The sequence below is a fragment of the Vespa velutina genome, chromosome 3, assembly GCF_912470025.1.
Source record: "Vespa velutina chromosome 3, iVesVel2.1, whole genome shotgun sequence".
In the NCBI taxonomy this organism is placed as follows: Eukaryota; Metazoa; Arthropoda; class Insecta; order Hymenoptera; family Vespidae; genus Vespa; species Vespa velutina.
Genome location: NC_062190.1, coordinates 495,001 through 513,786, shown reverse-complemented (window position 1 = coordinate 513,786; position 18,786 = coordinate 495,001). Strand labels below are relative to the sequence as shown.

The 18,786-nt window shown below is 34.9% G+C and overlaps 1 protein-coding gene across 7 annotated transcripts in view; it reads left to right on the top strand.

Annotated features, from left to right (window-relative positions):
• The first annotated feature begins 4,919 nt into the window (after positions 1 to 4,919).
• LOC124947511 (inactive dipeptidyl peptidase 10) overlaps positions 4,920 to 18,786 on the top strand; it is an 86,857-nt gene continuing 72,990 nt past the window's right edge. For 2 of the 7 annotated variants that reach the window (XM_047489781.1, XM_047489780.1), the window contains exon 1: positions 4,921 to 6,127. The gene's annotated coding sequence lies outside the window, so the exon portion shown is untranslated. Of the gene's footprint in view, positions 6,128 to 18,786 lie in introns of all 7 variants that reach the window. The other 5 variants (XM_047489773.1, XM_047489779.1, XM_047489778.1 and 2 more) reach the window with 5 other exon arrangements.

The window sequence follows — 18,786 nt, the reverse complement described above, 5'->3', positions numbered from 1 at the left end:
CTTATCCCCAAGGATTAGTTTCAGGCTCCTGCCTGTGTGACATTTCTCGAAGCAAGCTTGCATCTTTGTTACAAACATACGACGTGGAACGCTCGAGTGGATTTCGAACTTCTCTCTCTCTCTCTCTCTCTCTTTCTCTTTCGTATAGTACACAAACATGTCAACGAAATCATTCGTTATCAGTAAACATTAAAGAGAATTGAGAATTTCCAATTAATAGTTCAATAAATACTTTTGTCATCCATCGATGATACCTACGAGATTGTTCTATTGCAATTTGTCCGTTCGAAATAGCGATTTGTCAGAGTGAAGAAAGGAGCTGCAATGAAGCTGTTCGGCTTCTTTTCTCGTATCTTTAGAATGACGAAATGTTCAAAAGGAGAAGAAGAAAAGTAGGAAGGAAGGAAGGAAGGAAGGAAGGAAGGAAGAAAGAAAAAAAGGAAAAGTAAAGAAGTGGTAGTAACGATAAAGAGACGTTGCCTCGGGCAGCTTCCTTCATGTACTTGAACTACATTCTTGACTTCTTCAATGTTCACTATATGGATTTGAACGAGAAGAGGAATAGTAGGAAGGAAAAGGAGAAGTTCGGAAGGAAGAGGAAGAAGGAAAGAAGATAGCTATCGTGGTCGATGATAGCGTTTACGAGACGATGAAAAGCCGTCGACGCATCGGTGACAGTAGTGTCGCTATTGTTGCATCTTGTCGACAGTGTCGCTGACAATGGGTGCAACACTAGAATCCCTCTCTTCGTCCCTTATTTCTCTCTACCCCGTACACTCGCTTTTCACTATTCCTCCTCTTTTTCTCCCTCGTTCATCCCTCGTTCTCCCTCTTCTCCTTCTCCCTCTTCTCCTTCTTCTTCTTCTTCTTCTTCTTCTTCCCTGTTATCGTCCGACTACGCGGAAATAGACTTCGTCTCTTTTGTCTAGCCCTTCCTGCTGACTAGTCCACCTTTTCCTTCATCTATCTCACTTGAATTCTCTCTTCGTACCCATTAAGTTCACGTAAAATGTCCGACACTATGAGTAATGCGTTTCTGGTTTTGATATTTCTCCTTAGATTGTCAATTCTCTGCCTGGAAGGACATGGTTAGTTTGGATAACTCGAAATTTAGGATTCATAGTTTGCACATATCCGAGTTTCGAGTTAGTGTAATTTATTACCATCTCGTGTAAATGATTTTCATTCGAGATATTACGTGTCTACTATTTTCTTTTCTTTTTTTTTTTTAACTAACGATTCTCCTGTATAAACGAATAATACGTAAAAGTAAAATATAATAGATGATACGTAATCTAACAGCTGATAGAACAATAATTTCATTGATTCTAAAATATAAAAGATAATTGAATAGATGTATTACAACTTGATAAATGTATCCGTTCAAAAAAATAATCATGTTACAAGATTTGTAATGTAAAATTTTATAAATGAACTGATTTATTTATATATAAACGCAATGACTGTTTAATGACTGTAAATAAACGTTGTATAAAAGTAAAAAGAGAGAGAAGGCATTCTTTTTGAACGTCGTTGAAATTGAAATAGTGAATCTTAAATTCTAGATGTTTTGAAATTTGAGAGACTTAATTGTCGACAAGTGAATTTGCCAAGACTACGTCACATCCGCCATCGTTTCTATTTGGGAGCTCGTCGACGATGCGAATGGTAGTGGCGATGCTGCTACTGCTATTGCTATTGCTGCTGGTGCTGCTGCTGATGGTGCTGCTGGTGCTCTTGCTGTTAGTACAATGCAGAACGTAGTGACTAAAAGTGGAAACATTTTATTCTGTCGAAAGGACACTGAGGGACAGAGAGTGTGCTATAGAGCATCAACGAGCACTCGAATTATTTCCTGATGCAAATGCGCCCTGCCAGTTACCTAGCTAAAGAGCGAGCGAGTAAGCGAATGACATAGTACGCGACAGACGACAACGTGAGCCTGGACGAGCTTTCGAAATTCACCGTTGATGCTCCAAATTCGAACCTAATCCCATCGGGAGGCATACTCATATGTATGGATCCAGTCACGATTCCGTTAAAAAAAACCTTCGTTCCGATACATCATTCATCTTCGTTCATGTTCTCGTATTGGCAGTTTTATATCGGTAAAACGAAGTATCAATAAGACAGTAATTTTTTCTTTTTTTTTTCTTTTTTTTCCTTTTACATTTTTCCATCTATCTTATTTCTTTACGAAGCAAATCGAACAGCGATCGTATCCTTTTTTTCTTCTTCTTTTCTCTCTCTCTCTCTCTCTCTCTCTCTCTCTCTCTCTTTTGAGATCGGAGACAAAGCGAAACAAATTTGATTCTATAAAGTGGATTCGTTCGATGGAAAATCTGTAAGAGTATTTTCTTTCACCTATTCTCCCGTTGAATGAGAGATCCTTCCGGAATTTCAGGGATCCATGGAATTTACAGGAACTATCAGGATTCATGCCAATCAAATCAAGAAACAATATCAGAAGGTACGAACCTTTATGCGTACATTAGCCGGATAGTGCAGGAAGTTTAATGGGACGATAACGAAAAAGGAATACAGGCTCACAGGGTTATTAAGCGTGTTATGCGTGATCGAACATTCAGAAAGCTTAAAGGGTAAAGATATTTGAACCCTTTGATACTGATAAAACGTCTCTGACGACGGGAATTCATCAAATGAATTTATGAGAGTATTTTTTAGTTCGCCGATATCGGAAACAGGAGTTAGTCTTGAGAATGATATTGAATTGCATCTAATCGGTCGGACTTGTTTCTTCTGTTACTACTTAATATTCTCATCATGATAATTCGAACGAATGTTTTAATGTTTTGCACGTTATTCTTACTTTGCTTGTTCATTATTTCAATAACTTTTTACTTAAATCTTTTTTTTTTTTTTTTTTTTATTAAATCAATTATCCTTAAATTACTCTTTTTCTATTTTTTTTGTAATCATTAAAATTATTCGAAAATATAATTGACTTTTAATAGGTAACAAGAGACAGTCTTGCGAATGATATTGAATTGCATCTGATCGGTCGGACTTGTTTCTTCTGTTACCACTTAATATTTTCATGATAATAGTTCGAACAAGTGTTTTAATGATCTAAATGTTATTCTTACTTCATTTTTTCATTATTTCAATTATTTTCTACTTAAATCCTTTCTTTTTCCTTTTTATTAAATGAATTATTATCCATAAATTACTCTCCTTCATTTTTGTAATCATTAAAATTACTTAAGCTAAATACGAATGGAAATCTGTTTTTCATTCGTCTTCATTCATTTAACTACGATCTATTTACTTAATCTTTAAATTACTTTTTACTTAAATCCTTTTTTTTTGTTTTATTAAATCAATTATCCTTAAATTACTTCACTTCTTATTTTTAATCATTAAAATTACTCCAAAAGATAAATATAAATGAAAATCCATTTTTCGTTCGTTTTAATTCACTTAAATACGATCTTTGATTACGATCGCAGTAATTGAACAAAAAATGGAATGGTATATCGTCGACCTTATCTTCTATTCTTAGAAATAAGAAGGCGTTTAGGCTGTGTTTCTTAATAACTCTAGAGAGTACTTATACCTTCGTCCTTAACGTTGCAAAAACCGCACATTTTCTGGGCGATTAATCTCACACTTGCCGGCCTTGGCCCCGGAAACGAAAAGGTGTACGCGAGTCAAGGACATGCATGCAACGTCTCTTATCACGGGAATCGATACGGCCGAATAAGGATAGACCGTGGCTTTTCATCTTGCGTGACCGCATAGCGAGGGAAAAGTTTGAATTTACGTTGGTTTTAATCGGGTACGTGGGCGGAACAGTTATTGAGGTCGTGCAAGACTTAGATCGAGTTCTTCCTTTGCGTGCGTGTTTATTATTACTTACATATGTATGAGTTAACGAAGAGTAAATGTTCTTCTCCTGTTAATTAGTAATAGTCACGGAAGGAAATTCGAAGTGTCTAAGGTCGTAACATTTTATTACACGTCTTGACGCGAAGAAGAAACGGAAGTGAAGTTAACAATAAAATAATGACGACAAGACATTCAAAGACTCGCTAATAAAAATGTATACGAGGTGAAAGATTACATCTATTTGACAAAGATCCCCCTATCGTATAATACGACATGTGACACAGTTTCTTTTCTTTTTTTTTTTTTATATTTCATAGTAAACAATGAAATGATACATTGATACCTGACATTCAGTAAAAAAAAAAAAAAAAGAAAGGAGAGAAAGAGAGAGAGAGAGAGAGAGAGAGAGAGAGAGAGAAATAGTTCAACAGTAGTATACTTTAATAGGCCGATATTTTTCTTTTCTTCTTCATTGGAGAAAAGAAGGGTAGAATGTGAATCGGCAAAGCAAGGGAGACGCGTTAACGCATTTGTTCGCTGGTGAGGAGAAAGGTGGGTGTTGGGGTGATGGTAGTCGTACACGCGCGCGCGAGAGAGAATCGGTGGAGGATATGTTGGAAGATGAACGCGAAAAGAGAGAGAGAAAGAGAGAGAGGGAAAAGGAGGAGAGGAAACTGGTAGGTAGAAGTGGTGCTGATGGAGGAGGTGGTGGATTGTTCAGGAACGTGTCGAAAGGGTTCGCGTGCCCGGTTATTTTCAAGAATTAGAATTGTCCGAAGGGGTACCACTTATAATCGTCAAATATGACCGAGTAAAAAGGTACGAGGAGACAGTATACAAGTACGTAGAAAGATTCGAAAGATATGAGAGAGAAAGAAAACAGGAGAGAGAGAGAGAGAGAGAGAGAGAGAGAGAAAAATATAAAAAAAGGAGGAAGAAAAAAGGGAAAAAAAGGAAAAGAAAAAATGTATCATAAAGAAAGAGAGAGGGAGAGAGAGAGAGAGAGAGAGAGAGTAAAGGGGAAGAAGAAGGAGGGGAATAGATTTAATGGAGGGGTGGTATGTTTGGTGAAAGGGGAGAAAGATCAAATGAAAACGGAGAACTAACAGGATAAGGGGGAGAGAGAAGGAAAGAGAGAAAGACTGCGTGCGCAGTAGTAGGGATTCTGTGTAGAAAGAGATGGAAAGAGGTAGATAGATAGAGAGAGAGAGAGAGAGCGAAGGAGCGAGTGAGAGAGGGAGAAAGAGGGAGGAAGCACCAGGAGACCGAGGCTGCGGCGTAGCCTCAGTGCCGGCGCAGTGGCCGGGCCATCGTGTCCTGTGGCCAGGTTTTCGTGCTCTTCTCTTTCCACTTCTGATCCTATTGATAGTCACACACGTTCCCTGAACCAAGCATCCTTCTTGGAAAGCTTATCGCGAGTCTCCTTCGCGAGCCTCCTTCTGCCTATTTCTTCTTCTCCTCTTCTTTCCTTTCTTCATCCTATCCTTATTCTCCTCTTTGTCATCCTATTTCTACTTTCACCCTTCTTCCTGTCTTTTTTTTATCCCAAATTTCCCTCGGTTTTTGTCCATCCTTTCTTAAACCTTTAACTTTTAATTTTTTAACATTCCCTTTCCTTCTCTTTCTTTCTTTCTTTCTTTTTTTCTTCCTTAATTTCCTTTTTATCTTCTCACGTTCTATTTCTACGTTTACGCGATATGCACGCATAAGTACAGGACATTCGCAAGGACACACACACGTATATCGACCCAGTGCGATGCCGGACGTGGTCGGTGGTCGTCGCGACGCGATGTGAACTTCGGTGAAATAGAGAGAAGGAGGGGGAGAGAGAGAGAGAGAGAGAGAGAGAGAGAGAGAGGGAGAGAGGGAAGGAAAGAGAGGGAGGACGGATTCTTTTCCTCTTTGTCGAACATAATCTGGTGTGATTCTGGAATTTTCTTGTTGGTTCATTGTGTTCTTCAACGAATTCTTCAAGCAAGGACGGTGAACAAGCTGCAAGAGAGACTGAGATAGATAGATAGATAGATAGATAGATTTAATCGAGATATTACAATATCGAATAGGTACTTGTTGATAAAGGATAATAACTCGTGAAATATAGAGTGAAAGAAAAAACGTTTCTTTCTGCCGGGCAACAGCAGCCGGGAGCATCAGGGTGAAGAGGTGGGAGCCATGCCGCCCGGGCGAACTTCCCTCGAGGCAGCCAGCAGGATCGTCGAGCTACCGCCTTCCTGTCCTTCGAGACTACCAGCTGTGGTTTCTGATCGCCTCCATTGAGGTAAGTTGCGTTATGTTCTTTCGATGATTCCATCCTTCTTCTCTTCTCTCTTTTTCACTTCCTCCGACTCAACGTTTTGATTAAGTTTTGGGATAACATCGTTACGATTCAACCGAATGCAGTTCTCGTTTCCTTCATTCATTTTGTATTTATATATTTTACTTGAAGCAATCGAATGTCAGACGAGATGACAGTCTTGTCTTGTCATTTGAAAGATTATCTCGAATATGTCTGAATTGCCAATGAATTTTCTAAAATTTTTAAGGTGATCTAATGGTCTAATAAATGACGATTCCATAGAGGACCTTGTTTATGAACTTTTTAAGAAAGGAATCTTGAAATTCGACGAGAGTTTTACGTTGTAAAATATTTCTTATATCTCATCAATATGCATCATGTATTATGCATTATTGCTGATATAGATTTCCCATAAATCTTCGTGTCGTGAAACTTCGAAACTTTCAAAAAAGTATCTCATAACGACGTCAACATATTTGTTATGTAACTTCAGGTTTCTACGATTTTTGTTTTATATTATATATATTCTATCAAGGAAGAAAATTTATAATGGTATATGTAGATGGTTAAAAAGTAGAACGTAGCTCATTGTTCGAGTATAGAAAAAAAAAAAAATATTATTGACATTTTTGTTTTAGGAAGCTCTTTCGAAAATCCTGTTTAAATTCTTCACGCGCATGACAGGTTGGATGTGCTGTTTCGCATGACGCGATGTTTAGACTGTTGTCCTTTGGTGAGCTTCCTTATACGAATAGGGTTTCGAGGATGATCGCTTGGTAACCGCGTCATCCGAGTTTGTAAGATCCTCTTGTCTCATTTTCTTTTTCTTTCTTTTCTTTCTTTTTACATCTCGCATAAATAATCCTTCTTAAATATACTTTAGTTTTCACAATTCTTTGATCGAATAATTCATAAAATGCTCGATGGATTCTAAAACCAGTGTTTCCTCGTAGTATAAGTGCTTTACATTATGCACGTCCTCATGTTTCGCAAACACGTGTCATAAGTGTCAATCATGGTGTCACATCGACGTCCTTCGAGACTAGTTTGTAGCTAGCTTTGTACCTTTCACGATAATTATCTCGAAACTCAGCAGGATTAGCGTCACATCATATTAATTAACGATTATCATTCTCAACGTTTCTAGTTTTAGGATTGACTACTAATTTGTTTAAAATTTTTCATAAACGAAATAAAAATACAAAAGACAAATGACGTTCTATCGAAAACAAATTATATTATTAGACGAATAAATAAAAAATTATTTAAAGGATAGAAAATGTATGTATTGTTTTGTGTCATCGTTTTCATCATGAATATTATTTCATCGCACAAAACCACATCAATTCGCTTCTTACTTTTAATTAAGGTACGATCACCGATAGTTTCTTATTTAATAGACTTTTTCCGAACAATCTAAGATCCACTTTTGTGCGAGCTTAGGAGCTTGGCTCTTAATAAAAAGGGATGGAAATTCACAAGACTACTTCCTCTACTCAAAGTGAACCAACGACAAATTATAATTTGCTTACAACATACATAATAATAATATACATAATAATAATAATAATAATAATAATAATAATAATATATTATTTAATATGTAAGTACGAGGCTGGACGGCGAAACATGAAAGTTAGAAAGTATAAAAGTGGACGTGAGAGTGTATGAGTGAGAACGATATAAATGGATTCGTCATGAGTAGTGAGAAGTATATTATAAAAATTATTATCATATTCTCTATGAATTGTGTAAAAATTATAAAAGATTAGCCTGAAAGTTTTTTTAGTATCGCGTGAATTAAGTAAAGAAATATAAAGTAATGTTAAAAAGTATCAAAAAATATTTTATTAATAGATAGATATTCATATCATATTATCATTTTATTATATTTTATATATTTAAGATAATTATTAAAATATAATAGTATTTTGTTTTTTTTTTTTTTTTTTTTTTTCTATCAAATTAATTTTTTTCATCTAAAATCTTAGATGGATATAGATGCAAATACGAGAGATATTTAGTTAATTAAATTAATCTCGTTGTAATCGACGAGATAAGATCGGCCGAAGATCTCAGGGATTTTCTATCCAGATAAAAAGAAGCGAGTTCGATAGTACGATTAGATATCTCTGTTACGGAATCTTCTTTTCCATGAGTGCCTTTAAAATTCTCTTTATACACGTTCGACTAAAAAAGAATAATTAATCGAGTGCTCTTTCGGTATTCTCTTGAATGATTCAACGAATAATAGTTAAGTAGGTATCTATGTATTAATCAAGACAGGAGATCTGTGAACACGTAACGACGTGATTTCTCTAACTCTGTAGTCTTTGCTCGTATTACGTTCTGGATGATTGACACAGTAATAGATTGCATGTATGAAAGCTCGTAGATCATAGCTTACAATTTTTCCTTTTAAACTTACACGCTATCTTTTAATCACATCGTAGAACTCATTAATCGAGAAAAATTCTTTTATTAAAATAAATGAGATCCATTAACAATGCCTTAAATGTAATAATCATGATCAAATTAACCACGAATTTCTGTTTTATTGTAACGATTACACGTTTCATCGTATGTGTTACAAAATGTGATCATTAATTCCACCTATGACATTCATTACTTGCAACCAAGGCAATGTTTCTAATCCCGCATTATGCCAGTATGATTTACATTAGAAACAGGGTTTAATTCAATTCGGAATTAATACAATGATTATTATATATTAGAGCATTTGTTAAAATCATCTTTAATGTTTAAATGTTCGATCATAGATCATCGAGCCATGTTCTATTATAATTTCAATAGATCTGTGGATTTTTTTTCCCATTATTGGATCAAATCAGCAGGTGAGATGGGATGGGTTGAATTGGGTTGGAGAAACCCGAGCTGGAAATTAAATCGGTCGAATTGGCAAATGAGTTTGGCAAATTTGCTAATCGGAGGAGACTCTACGTACGATGTGTTAATCTCACGGCTTCAATTTTCGATTTCGAGTATCCACGCGTACATGCGTCTCACTCTCTAGTTGTTTTCATTTCTATCTCTTTCTCTATCCGTCTCTTCAATTCTTGTATCTATGTGTACGCACTTTGTATCCGCAAATTGTTAAACCTCCTCTATAATCGCTTGTTAGGGCGAAAATGGATGGTCGATTGTGCGGTAATAGTTACGTAGTTGAGGAAGAGAGACAGTGAGAGAGAGAGAGAGAGAGAGAGAGAGAGAGAGAGAGAGAGAGAGAGAGAGAGAGGAAATTAAAACTAAACGAAATTCAAGAGAACTATTGTGAAGATTAATAATAATTAGAAGCACCAAGAAATCTGTCTCTCTTTCTCTCTCTTTCTCTTTCTTTCGACGAACCGTGCTAATTATAAGTTCAAGAAAAGAGGATTCTCACTGTTTTTTATTATATCCATTTTCTTCCGAACGTTAAGCAATCTTCCTTTCGCTTTTTAATTTCCTCTGGCGTAAGTTAATAGTGTTAAGACAGGCATAGATGCATAAACGATTTCTCGCGGTTATAACTGTTTCCTATTTTCTTCTTAAAACTTACCATTAAGAGATTAAAGTTAGAGGATAAATGCGTTTACGATCCATTTAATATATCATCCTTAGAGATTTATCATATCTTGTAATCATTTCTCTTGTCATCGAAATCTTGAAGAGATAACTTTTGTTAAAAAAAATTTCTCCAATTTTTTTTTCTTTTCTTTGTTCTTTTTTTTTTGGTACAAAATCGAAGTATCCAGAGCGATTGAACGATTTAACACTTATCCTAACTACTTGCACGCGATTTATCTCTTCGATCGTCAAAGGTTCTTTTGTTCGCACTATTCCGAATTATATCGCTAGTGATAAAATGTTGGTGGTGGTGTTGGTGACTCCGATTCGAAAAACTCTTGATTAAAGAATGTCTTAGGTATTATTCGAAGTATAAAAGACTCGCCTTGTTGGTGAGACCTTTGTTATCTTTACGAGGACTCTTGAGATTTCGTGAAAGCATCTGAGTTTCATGTAAGAAACAAAGAAGGAAAACGATGCTGGAAGTTAGAGGAAAGAGAGAGAGCAAGTGAGTGGACAAACTTAAAAGGAAAAGAGAGAATCAGAAAAGAGAAACAGGAAAAGAGAGAGAGAGAGAGAGAGAGAGAGAGAGAGAGAGAAAGTTCTTATTTTATCACTCTTTTTCTTTTTTCTTTTTTCTTTCACTTTAATATGAAAAAAGTACGAATGAATTTGCTTTGTCGATTCTCGAACGATATAAGACTGAAATTTTTGTTTGTTTCGCGAGTTTATGATTTTAAAATATTGAAAAGAATAGAAAGTTAATTTTTGTTATTTCATTTCTCTCTTTCTCTTTCTTTTTGTTTTGTATTAAATATGCATTCAAGCTGAGCGAAAGTTTATGGAAACGAGTCCAAAATTCGTCGTTAGCGATAATTAATTATTTTACTATCTCTGTAGAGAAGAAAGATTACTATGGGGAAAGTTTAAACAGCGATACGAACGACTGCTCTGATTATACAACTTCGGTCCTACCTACATATACTTCATTCCGTGCTACGAGGAAGTACTATGTCTACCAGAGAATAGATTCCCATTATTCACAATCTCGATGTTGAGAGACACTTCCAAATCGATATCAGTGGTTTCAAATGAATTTAACTAGAATGACGTGCATCTAGATAGTATAATCCATTTCAAATGAGTCATTTACTTTTTCTGAAATAATTTTTCAATATTAACGCGGACCGATTATATCGGAATGAAATTCGATTTGATCTATCAATCATTTTATATTATCATATTTTTTTTATTTATTAAGTAATACATTTCATAAATAATTGAGGATCTGTCAAACTTATCGAAATTTCGTTTTGTTCTATCGATACGTTCGTTGGTAAAAAAATTAAAAGAAAAAAAAGAAAGTATAGAGAAAAAATTAATTAAATTCCTCTCGAATATAAAAAAAAAAAATTCAGTTTTATTCATTATTTGGAAAAAAGGAATACACGTTGATTGTGAAAAATCACGTGTTACGATAATAACGTTCATATAATTACGATAATATAGCATCAAGGCAATTCGATGACGTGAGTTTGTCCTTAACATTTAAGTCAGTTACATTTGTTTATTCAAAGAGAATTCACAAAATAAGACTTTTGGAATTTCTCCTTCGACCACTATTAATTTTCTGCATCACGCTGTCACCAGTAGTTCGATCAACTGAGCAAACGAGAGAGTAATAACTTTCTTTGTGTATTCTGTAGAACGACGAAAATTGCTCGACAGTAGGGTGTCCTCTCTCTCTCTCTCTCTCTCTCTCTCTTTCTCTATATATACGAGCAAATCTGGATGGAGCGTTTCTCTACTCACTGAATTTTAGTAAATTTGTTAGTAACTTCGTCATGTTCTTTTACTTTTTAGGAGAAACAACTTCTCGGCGAACTAACTTCTTCCTCGAGTTTCTCGCAAAAACACATGACACACAATTTTAGTGTGAATTAATGAGAAAAAAAAATATGTATAGTGAATTATGAAGTTGACTTTAAAAAAGGATATTGGATCGATACGATGATTGTGTTCAACTATTTGCTGTTGTTGTTGTTCGAACGTAATCTGTTGTTAGGACGAATTCTCAGGGAGCATCGACAAGAACCATGTATCGTAACATTTCCTACGGATACGAGATAACACCAATGACGGTGTAGGAAGGATCGTTTGACAGTGAAACAATGGATGTTTCTCGGATGAATCCGATGGGACGTAATAACGTAAACTGGAGAAACAGACCGTATTAGGATGGACGAGATCAATAAGAGATTTTGTTTAAACTAAGGGATTCAGCTGTAAAAGGGTTCAGACCGACGATAAATCTGCTGATCTTATATACATGTACATATGTATGTATATATCTATGAAAGAATTTATATATATATATATATATATTTGTGTGTGCGTGTGTGTATATAAATACTGTCTAAATCCAGAGTACAAAATCATGCAAATACATGAAGAATGTTGTTAGAAAGGAGCTATAAAGTAAATCTTTTTGTCAAACATGCATTAGAAATTCTTGCGATTAAGGGATTTTCATTTAAAAACATTTGGTCGGCAAACGAATGGAAAACACTTGTTCTACATTCAAATGGTTTATGAAGTTGCCTACGACTTTCATATTCGCTCGCAGGATTTCCTCAGTCCGTGACCGTAAGAGCGGAATTCACTCATCAAATTTGGCAATCAACGAGTTTGTACTGATTTTAGCTAATCTCCATTTTCATTACATTCTCCTACGTTATTTACGTAGGTGGCTTATTGTATCGTTAAAGAAAACAATTAGTTACAACAGTCGACAACATTGGGACGTTCGATCGGAATGTCTTCTAACTTAAATGAATGAACGACAGTAAACACAATATTAATTGGCAGCTAATTAAGAGTGTGCGGAAAGCCGATATTTCGTACTCGGATAGGATCAGGGATTTTCGGATTGGATCGACATTCCCAAATTCTGCAATATTTCTCAACCCAAAATCGCAACCACCCAAACTTTATAAACTTTCGATATCCCAACCCGATATACCGACCAGATTCGCATACTCGCTAAGTCTTCACTGCAGTTAAGCGTAGCACCATAAATTGCTGTAACACAGGAACGAACTACATTTACACTATGAACTACTTTTATCGGGTTCATTTACGCTCAACTCAAGAAATAACATTACTCTATATGGTCCACCAAAGAGAATAAATTATTAATTATTATCGAATACGATCAAGGTCAGTTAATATAAGTTCGAACAAATCTGCATCTTCTCATTTTTATCAATATTGAACTCGAAACAAATTATTTTATTATTTCTTCCAGTTAAATATTTTGATCGATAACAAACTTCGAATTTATTTTTCTTTCTCGATAGGATTCGACTTTCCGGTTGGCGTTGTTCCGTATTTATCTTATTGCAAAACGATTCGTTATTTTAGCAAATAGTAATGGCCGTCCTTAGAAATCGATGTCCAGCGTAGTAACGGAATAAATATTTTCTCGTATATTCGAGCATGAAAAAAAGTAGTAGTTGAACTATTTTGCGAATCTAATATATTTGCGAATGAGGAGAAAGATAGGAAGTAAAGGAAGGAAAAAAAAATATCGAAATGATGTTTATGATAGGCGAAACAAAATGAAAAGTTTCAGTCGGATCGATAGCGGTATAACACAACCCATCAGCCTCAACCAGCTACGGTTTACGTTAACGATTCAATTTTTCCTGGGTAAAAATCCTATTCAGTTGGTGGTTGCACTCACGCGAACTCTATCGAAAACTTTCGCTACCGGTCACGGATTCTTTCAGTTTTCCAATGTGAATTTTCAGGGATAGATTTTATTTTAAATTTCGTTCCTCTCTCAGTTTTAATTATTGTTGTTATTACGAGAGTGCGAAGTACAGAGCGGAAATTTTATTTTATTTTTATTTTTTTTTTAAATCGTTCGTCTCTCATCTACTTTCGTAGTTTTATATTGTCATTGTAATTCGCTCGAAAATACTTCCATTTTGTGTTTATTTTTGAATCTTTTTGATCCTTTATCTCTTTCTCTGTCTGTTTCCTGCATGCAAATTTAAATCGCAACTCTAGAAATTAAATAAAATACATAACTACATTAAATAACTACATACATACTATGCTAAAGATTATAGGGAAAATATTTTTGTAAGGTGATTTTATCCAATCGATTGAGTATCGAATCGAATATGTGAAATAACGTGTATCTTTCCACTAAATCGCCATATTTTCTAGAAAGTTATGATTATGACGATCGATATTACAAAGTAATCGTGTTCTTTTTCAAAAACAACAGAGAGAATATATTAAAAGACTGAATTTCAAGTAATTACTATGATCACGATGGCCAGTGATTCTCGTTACGCAAAACCTTTGATATTTTACTCAGAACTCATTACTTTATTTGCATGAAATTTTGTTGTAAAAATAAGAGAGAGAGAGAGAGAGAGAGAAAGAGAGAGAGAGAACAATCAAGAATGTGAGTGTGCAGTAGAAAGCAGGTTCAAGGGTAGAATTTGAAAACGCTGACCGTCTGACTTTTTAATTCTTCCAATCCCCTATTTTGCTTGGAAATTCGTCGGTAATTTTCTCCTTTATCATTTCATACTTTTTCCACGTATTATTTTATTTAATGCTCCTATATTTTTACGAGAATCACTATTTCGGTAATTATTATATACATATATATGTATGTGTGTGGCATAAAATTCATTTATACTTTCTTTCTTTTTTCTTAGCTCCGAAGCCAGAGAAAATCGTTTAATTTAGCTCGAAGCCTTTTTCTTTTTTCTTCTACTCGCGTTTGCGTTTTCATCATCAAAGGACCTAGCGCGATGAATAGAACGAAAATAGTGTTAAAACGGAAAATTTATTTCGATAACGATCGTTCATTCTTATAAAACCATTGATTTGCTTATCGTCGATGTAACGCCCTTTTCGCAAACTTTTCCGATATTTCCAATTTAAAAAAGCTCGATAATGGAGGCGGCATAAAAGTGAGGGAGACCTCAAGTCTTCAACGCTTCGATTAAATTTGTAAAGTTTCGCTTCGTTTCTATGTCGCTAGAGTTTCATGTAGCCTTTTCCAATGCTTTTGAGCTTATTTCCCGCTATTTCGAAGCTTTCGTTAACGGGGAAGACTTATCCGATTCGATTCATCGTAATTCGTAGTATGACGTATTTTTACAAACTCCTTCAAGCTTTTTTTTTCGAGCTTCTTCTTGTCCAATTCTTTTTTTTTTTTAATGAAAACGAAAATGAAGATAAACAGGAAGAAATGAGGAGAAATGAAAGAATGGACAAGAATTATTAATTTGTGAATAAAAGTTTGAATAACTATATAATTCGTAACAGATATTATAGTTTATCAAACGTAGGTTATATACGATGTGATTATTTCTCTCTCTCTCTCTCTCTCTCTCTCTCTCTCTCTCTCTCTCCTTGTTATTCTTTTCGTTGGACAATGCTTTCGGTAGTTTGAATATCCGTTACGAATTATTTGCCATTTGTTATTTTCACAGTGTCAACCCCCTTTCTAAATCTCTCGATTCTCTCGTATACAACAACGATATTTACCTGTTCGATATTTCAATATTTCGTATTAAACGGTCTGGTTCGATTTTTCAAGCGTTCTAAACGATTTTCACCAACATTTCCATATTCCTATACTCCATACTCCTCGTTTTATTCGCGAACGAGATCTTATTCTCGTTTATCGTTGCTCTTAAAAGAGTTCATTTATTCGAATCGCTTTACTACGCTTCAGCATCAAATAACATTGAATATTCGCAGACCTTTTTTTTTTTTTTTTTTTGAAAACGCCCAAACAACGTGTAACAATGAAAATTAAGAATTTATTATTAGACCAGGTCAACAGGTGAATCGATTTCGAAAGACGTTCGTAATTAATAATGAGTGTCGATCAATATTAATAACGTCGTGTGGAATGTTCATTCTGTAAAAAGGTTACTTATTTTATGAGGTTATAGGGTGGAAATAATGACACGAAGAAGAGGAAAAATATCCAGTTCAGTTTTCTTTCTCTTTCTTTCTCTTTTTTTTTCTAGATTTCCATTTTTCTTTCTCAGGTCACATAGTGTCGGTTAAAAAGGACGAAAAATGCCACATCGTTAGAGTAGTATGTGGTATCAACGAAGTATCCTTCAAGAAAGGACTTCAGTGGTAAGATGGAATAGAAAAAAAAAAGAAAGAAAGAAAAAAAAATGAGATAAATTGGATGAAAGCAAAATGTTGTATCACATCGTTACATTTTTATTTATTTCGTTGAGCATATTCATGCAGGATCACGTTATTTTCAACCTAACTGTGTTTCATATATGACTATGTGCATATATCTCATTATTTTTATCAAGGAAACAGGTTTTTCTTTGATGGGAAGATTTTAAAATTTCAAAGGAAATCAGTAGGTACGAAAAAGCAATTGATTTTTTTGTTTAGATATGCTAGTACTCGTTACTGAAATGACTTCGTGAAAATAATTCTCTGAATTAGAAGATAATGAAATTTACAGGATGTTAGCGTTAAGCTATTCAGGAAATGTGAATTTATCTCAAGAATGGTAATCAGTGAGAACAATTAAAAAAAACTTACCACCATTTAATTTGGAACACAATGAACATTGTTGATTTATGAAACTTCTCTTAACTCCTTACTTTAGCATAAAGTTTTTCATACATTTGGGTATGAAATTAGAAGTATTATTTTGAAATTCATAAAAGTAATTTTATCGTAGAAAAACATAATTTTTCTACCCACATATAACATAACTTTCATACTGAATAAAATTTAAGTTTACAAAAGTTCAAACAAAATTGAAAACTCAATTTGTTGAAAAGCTTCTTAGATAAAAATATATATCTAAGTATATTTTTGATGAAATGTGGTAATACTTTAAAGCGTACCCATTTACCATTTATATATTCTTACCTTTAACCGGATAGTTTTAAAAGTATCGTTTCAAAATCTAACATACGATACGAGAAAAAGAAAGAATTAGAGAGAGAAAGAGAGAGAGAGAGAGAGACAAAGAGAAAGAGAAAGAGAAAGAGAAGCGTCGGAAACGAATATGATAGCGGCACAAAGCCGTAGCACATGGAACGAGTCATTTTTCGGTGCTGGTGCAATTTAATCTTTCGACAAATGACCGTGCCTCCAAATCACAATGCGTGTAATAAATTCGTGTCGCGTATTACGTAGCTCACATACCTATGTATCTCTGTATGTCTGGGGTTACATATGTTCATAGAGAGGCTCGATGTTGTGGTGTTCACCATTCGACCCTTTTAAATTTGTCCAGTGCAACTACGACGCTTTTAATCGGTGACGACGAACATCGTTGACCTCCTTCAAAGGGATACCGCTATTAAAATTGACTGGTGAACCATGAACTCGACATAGTTCCGTTGCCGATTCTCTCTTCACCCCGGTCCTCAATTTTTAACTCTTTTATAAAGGTACACCTTTTCATGAAATTTTTTTGGAGAAGAAACAAAAAGAGAAAGAATGAGAGAGATAGATAGAGAGAGAGAGAGAGAGAGAGAAAGAGAGAGAAACAGAGATTGAATATATGTAGTTAGTTTTGCTCTTTGACGCGAATGTTCCGTTCGAAAGTAACGATTTTTTCACTCTATTACCATCTTCAAGGACGTCGTTAAAATCATAATAAACTTTTCTTTTGCTATAGTATAAGAAGTAGATTGTAGGGTATGTTTCTTTTTTTTTCTCTTTTTTTATTATTTTTCTTTTCTTTTCTTTTCTTTTCTTTCTTTTTGATCATCGAAAGTAAAAATGATATACTGTAATATTTATTTCTTACAATTATTTATCGCCGAGTAAAATAATAATAGGGATCGGCTATTGAACAGTTGACGCTTTTCGTTCGAATAAATTTTCCGGAACAAAGGAGCTACACTTTATACATTTCGTGATAATAGATATATTTTTCCAATTGGTAGTCGATATCTGAAAGTCGCTGCCTCCGCAGCCGCTACTCGCGTACACTTGATTGCGTTCCATTGATTTCGACGAATTTGCGAACGCTGCAGGATCTTCGTGTTTCCCGCGAATCGAATTAATGTCTTCTGCCAGACATAGAGATCGATTGCCGAGTGCGAACAGACAAATTCTTTCCTTTTATATCCTTTCATTGCGAAACGTTTTATTCAATGCTAATACATTTATGCATCTTGTAGGAATCGATTGGAGAACATCGATGGGATGAGATCTTCTTGTTGACACAATCGGTAAGCACCGAAGCAATCCAACGGAAACAATTTTCGTTGAGAAATAGCGACAGCCTGCGAAACTCGATCGATTTGATCGTGTTGGTTTTGTATCTCTTGTATCTCAAGTGAACAGACAGAGACCGAGGACTTGAAGGAAAAAACAAGGAGGGAGGGAGAGAGAGAGAGAGAGAGAGAGAGAGAGAATCCAGATTGTTGATTCAGTAACTCACGAATTCTTTCTTGTTACGATGCACGTAGACCTCGATCGAACTTCTGTTTCAACATCGACCATCGAAAAATCGTTTCTGCCGAGTACCGAACGTTGTCGTAGTAGTGCAGCACATCGAGAGTAGAAAATAAAGACGAACGCGGCCGGAAAATTCTTTGGAAGACGAAAAAGACGAATGCTTGTAGTACCTGAGAACGTAACTGAATACTGGCTATTTTAAAACTCGACGTGAGAGGAATTTAAATTGTAAAGGAATTGTAAAGAACTAAGAATAAAAGATAGAATAGTTTACTGTTTTAAAGGAACAATAAATTTTTATTTTAAATTTTATTATTTCCATTTGGCTTCTGTGAAACTCTCCCTTCTGCAGGTTCTTCGTATAGAAATTGATAACGAAGGGTTGAAGTTAATGATATAGAAAAATATAGATAGGTATATGATGTTTCGTGAACCATAAATTCATCCTTTAATAATAAGTAATTATACTGTGAAAATGTTTCATTTAGAGAAGAGTATGTTGTATTCACGCTACAACGACTAAGACCGAATTGGTCTTGTTGTGAGAAGACCACTCTGTGGCCAGAATCTGGCCAAAGGGA